The following is a 6,000-nucleotide window of genomic DNA, read 5'->3' as shown; positions in this document are numbered from 1 at the left end:
CTAGGCACCCAATATGACACCACGCCGGATCTCCTGAAGGATTTTATCCATATTAAAAATGATTATAGGAAAAGATGGCAAAGATTTACGGACCCAACTGACCGGGAGGAATACCTGAGCCTAGCCCGGGAAGTACCAAATCGATTGCTGGAAAAGAAGATTGAAAAATGGGAGGAAACATGCCGTAATCTAATAGAAAACGAATCAGATCGGGAATTTTGGTGGGTTCTCGCAGAAAACGAGTCAGACCGCGAATTTCGGCGGATTATATATCTAAAACAATAAGCATTCAATTATAAATTTCAGTATAATACCGTAGCGAAGCACGGGTATCTTGCTAGTATATATATATATAAAATAGCTTGTCCTGACTGACTGACTGATTCATCATCGCCGAGCCAAAACTACTGGACATAAAGAAATGAAATTTTGGGGATATATTCACATTATGATGTAGGTGCTCACTAAGAGAGGATTTTTGGATATTCCTTCGGTAAGGGGGTGAAAAGGGGGGATGAAATTTTAAAATGAGTGTATCTATATCTCAAAACTTTAAACGTTTATAAATGTGAAAATTGTGTATTTAGAATCTTCTAAAAAAATAAGGAAACACGTATTTTTTTGTTTTCAGAAAATCCCAATAGGAGGGGTGAAAAAGGGTGAAAATGGGGGAAAATGGGTTGAATGCCTTTAATCAGGATACCGGTACTTATATATCAGAAACTGAAGATATGACAGACCTCAAAATTGGTACTTTTGATCTCTTTTAAAAATAAAGAAACACGTATTTTTTGGTTTTTGGAAAATCAATTAATGGGAGGGTGAAAAGGGGGTGAATTTTTAAAATGAGTGAATCTATATCTCGAAACTTTTAAAGTTTGCTGATGTAAAAATTGGTATTTAGAATCTTCATTAAAAATAAAGAAACACGTACTTTTTTGTTTTCGGAAAATCGCAATAGGAGGAGTGAAAAGGGTTGAAAATGGGTTGAATGCCTTTAATGAGGATACTTATATCTCAGAACCTGAAGATATTACAGACCTGAAAATTGGTGTTTGGGATCTCCTTTAAAAATAAAGAAACACGTATTTTTTTGTTTGTGGAAAATCCAATTAATGGGGGGGGGTGTAAAGGGGGTGATTTTTTAAAATGAGTGTATCTATATCTCAAAACTTTTAAAGTTTATAGATGTAAAAATTGGTATTTAGAATCTCCATTAAAAATAAAGAAACACGTATTCTTTTGTTTTCGGAAAATCCCAATAGGAAGGGTGTAAAAGGGTGAAAAATGGGTTGAATGCCTTTAATGAGGCTACTTATATTTCAGAACCTGAAGATATTACAGACCTGAAAATTGGTATTTTGGATCTACTTTAAAAGTAAAGAAACACGTAGTTTTTTCGTTTTTGGAAAATCCAAATATTGGGGGGTGAAAAGGGGGGGTGAATTTTTTAAAATGAGTGCGTCTACATCTTAAAACTTTAAAATTTACAGATGTAAAAATTGGTAGTTAGAATCTCCTCTAAAAATAAAGGAACACGTATTTTTTTTTCCTTGTAAATCCTAATAGGAGGGGTGTAAAAGGGGTGAAAATGGGTTGAATGCCTTTAATGGGGATACATATATCTCAGAAACGAAAGATATTACAGAACTGAAAATTTGTATATGGGATCTCCTTTAAAAATAAAGAAACACGTAATTCTTAGTTTTGGGGAAAATCCAATTAATGGCTGTTAAACAGGAGTGACAAATTGGGGTGAATTTTTTGAAAGACTATATCTACAGAATATCTTGGAAACGTAAAATGTTACTGACGTAAAAAGTGGGTGTTTGGAATCTCCTGTAAATGTAAATAAACATAGGTGATTTGTTTTTGGAAACTCCACTTAAGGGGAACTCAAAAAGGGTGAAATTTTAAAATGAGAATTTTTACAGTATATCTAAAAAACTTAACATGTTATAGAAGTTAAGGTATTGTTTATCTCTATTAAACATAAAGAAACGTGTGTTTTTAGTTTTCGGAAATACCACTTGGGTGGAGGGAGGTGGTAAAAGTGACTGAAAATGGTGTTGAATTCTTTTAATTAGGCTACTGATATCAAAAAAATTAAGACGTTACAGACGTGAAATTTGATATTTGCGATCTGCTTTAAAAGTAAAGAAACACGTATTGTCGGAAAATCCAATGAAGGGGGGGGGGGAGAATTGAAAAATTAATTGGCTTAATTGTATGAGAATACATACATCTAATAAAAACTAAAGTTGTTACAGACGTGAAAATTCGTATTTGGATCTCCTTTAAAAACAAAGAAAAGAGCGTTTTGGTGGCGAAACCATCTTGGAGGGCGGGAGTGTAAAGGAGTTGAATTCCTTTCATGAGGACACATAAATCAAAAACTGAAGAAGTTAGAGTCGTGATCATTGGTATTTAAGAAGATCCTTTACTATTAAAGAAACAAGTATTTTTTGCGGGAAAATTCACTTGGGGGGGGGGGAGTATTGTGATATGAAGTGCAGAAAGTAAATTATTTTTATTGGGATACTTATATCTCAAAACTGAAGGTAATAGACGTGAACATTGGTGTTTGGAATCTCCCTTAAACATAAAGAAACAAGCATTCTTTTAATTTTTTTTTTGGGGGGGGCGGTAAATTAACTTAACGGCGGTGGGGTGTAGAAGGAGGTGAGACCAATTGATATTACTGTTATTAATGTACTTATAAGGATCCTCCGTTGCTCAGGCGGCAGCGCGCCGGCCTCTCACAGCTGGGTTCCGTGGTTCAAATCCCGTTCACTCCATGTGACATTCGTGCTGGACAAAACGGAGGCGGGACAGGTTTTTCTCCGGATACTCTGGTTTTCCCTGTCATCAGCCATTCTAGCAACACATAATAATAATAATAATAATAATAATAATATTCCGGACCGTCGTCAAATGTGCGGACCGCGCTGGAAACGGCTCCTGGACGGGTAATGACTAAGAATGCAGTCCGGCCGCGGGTTCAGTGCCGCCAAGGCACTCAATATGACACCACGCCGGATCTCCTGAAGGATTTTATCCATATTAAAAATGATTATAAGAAAAGATGGCAAAGATTTACGGACCCATCTGAACGGGAGGAATACCTTAGCCTAGCCCGGGAAGTACGAAATTGATTGCTGGAAAGGAAGATTGAAAAATGGGAGGAAACGAGCCGTAAAATAATAGAAAACCAGTCAGATCGGGAATTTTGGTGGATTCTCGCAGAAAACGAGTCAGATCGCGAATTTCGTCGGATTATATATCTAAAACAATAAGCATTCAATTATAAATTTCAGTATAATACCGTAGCGAAGCACGGGTATCTTGCTAGTATATATATATATATATATTGAATGAATTTGTTTGATCCGACATTTCGTAACTATTACAAATGATCAAGGAAATACGCGATGCAAAAAAACTACTATAATTATCGAGAATTATAATTCTCAGGGTTTGTCACTCATGTCGCACATCATATGATGAATATGAGTATAAATGTTGAAAAATTTTTCCAAGTCATTGGCGCACCATCTTGACAATTGTGTACAGTATACAGGTTATTTTCATGGTTACAATGATCGTAAAAGTGGACAAAAATATTGGCACTAATAACTTCAGTGATCCTACTACTCCATGATTTGATAGATGATAGTTTAAACTATAGGTAACAGACTCCGCAAAATGCTGAAACCTAAGCCAGTACGTAAAAACGGAGGCCCGTCGGCAACCGCTGGTCGCTGTACGACGGAGATCTCCGGGGCTATTATTTTTATACTTCACTCCATTTCCATCCCCGCCCAAAGGAGTGCTATGAACGTCTTACACAACAGTTTATTTTTTCCACATAGTGAGTCATATGTGTATCAATTTTGGTTGGCACCTATGCCCAAACGTACATGCATAATCTCACTGCTGTAGAATTCTGGAGCTGACGTTGCCATGGTTACGGCCGTTCGTTTCTTTATCCGATTCCTAGAGCAGGGGTAGTATGGTTCCAATATCTCCATAACGGTTGGTTTTAGGGCTTTCAAACATGGTTTTCTAACCCGAAAGATTTACCGAGTTTTGTTCTTTGCGTCAAGGGGCTTAAAATGAGCTTTGTCTCGTCCTTGTACGACAAATTCTATTTCGCCTATATTAGCCTATTATTTTAATAGTTTTATATCTCCCCTCGACGCCACCCCTCAAACTGTTTTGAAAATAAATTACAGCTCATATTACTCACTGGCAATGTAGCTTTCTACACGTGAAGTAATTTTAAAAATCGGTTCAGTAGTGTTTGAGTCTATCCGTTACCAAAAAAAAAAAAAAAAAATCCTCTTCACAATATTAGTATAGAAGTATAAATTACATCCCTACACATACGGTTTCCGTCAGGAAGGGCATCCAGCCGTAAAACAGGGTTTAATCCACATGTGAGACACAGTTCGCAGCCGCAACCTCACAGGTGTGGGTAAAGCGATAGAAGAAGAAGGTGCTCATTTTTTTAATTTCACCTGCTTTTTTATTCTTTTCACCCCCTTAAGTGGATTTTCCAAAAAGAGTGTGTTAATTTCTAAGAGGAGATTCCAAGTACAAATTTTAAAGTCTGTAACATCATCTTTTTTGAGATGTATGTATCCTCATATACATAATTCAACTCCTTCCTCACTTTCTTTCAGCCCCCCCCCCCTTAAGTGTATTTTCTGAAAACGAATATTTGTGTTCTTCTTTTTAAAGAGGATTCCAAATATCAGTTTTCATGCCTGTAACATGTTAAGTTTTTGTGATTTATTGTAGATAATTTATTTGCTGTAGAATCCTGGAGCAGACGTTGCCATGGTTACGGCAGTTCGTTTCTTTAACCGATTCCTAGAGCAGGGGTAGTGTGGTGCCGATATCTCCGTAACGGTTGGTTTTAGGGCCATAAAACATGGCTTTCGGGCCCGTAGGGCTTACCGAGTTTTGATCTTTGCGTCAAGAGGGTTAAATTGAGCTTTGTGTCGTCCTTATATACAAATTCGATATTTTGCCTATATTAGCCTATTATTTTTATATCTCCAATCTCCCCCCACCCCTCCGCCCCCGTGCTCCCACTTCGAATTCTTTTGAAAATAAAATACAGCCCATGTTACTCACTCGCAATGTAGCTTCCTATAGGTGAAGACATTTTTTTTAATTTGTTCAGTAGTTTTTGAGTCTATTCGTTACAAACAAACAAATTTTTCCCCTTTATAATATTAGTATAGAAGACTTGAGTAGAAGCGCCTCGCTTATCTCTTTATACAACTGACTGGTGATTGCACTATAAGAAATTTATTCTTGTACGTACTGTATTTCCATAGAAGATTACGTTTTCTAAAGTACAGTGGCAAGAGAAAGGTGTGTTCTGTCAGCCCCATCCCATTCTGCTCGGGGATCAAGAAGTACAAGAAGCAGAAGAATCCACGTTTGTAACCAGACCATACAAGTTTTTTTTCTACGTTTCGCCGTTTACGCCGTATTATCTGTGTCCAATTGGGATCCTCGTGTACGAGAATCGTGATTTCAGGAGTTTGACGTCACAAGACTCTTTAAAAATAAACCTATTATCCGGAAGGACAAACGTACTCCTCGAAGCAAGAGAAAGACAGGCGGTTCTAGATATTTAAATGCCTTGGAATTCCCCTGTTGCGTATTTAAAGTTGTACACCTTGAGGATCCAGTCGACTATACCAGAGAAAAGATTTCACGATATTTATTATTACTAGAATTATAACAATAAAAATGAGGCATTATACAGCTGGGAGATACCCTACAGCTACATAAATTTCAGCATAAACATATTAGTATATCACACACATTAGGTGGTCCGGGTTCGATTCCCAGCTCTGCCACGACATTCGAAAAGTGGTACGAGGGATGTAACGGGGTCCACTCAGCCTCGGGAGGTCAAGTGAGTAGAACGGAGTTCGATTCCCACCTCAGGTATCCTCGAAGTAATTTTCCGTGGTTTCC

Source organism: Anabrus simplex, chromosome 5 (genome assembly GCF_040414725.1).
Source record: "Anabrus simplex isolate iqAnaSimp1 chromosome 5, ASM4041472v1, whole genome shotgun sequence".
NCBI classification, from domain to species: domain Eukaryota; kingdom Metazoa; phylum Arthropoda; class Insecta; order Orthoptera; family Tettigoniidae; genus Anabrus; species Anabrus simplex.
The sequence above is the reverse complement of the archived record's forward strand: the minus strand, read 5'-3'. Positions refer to the sequence as shown.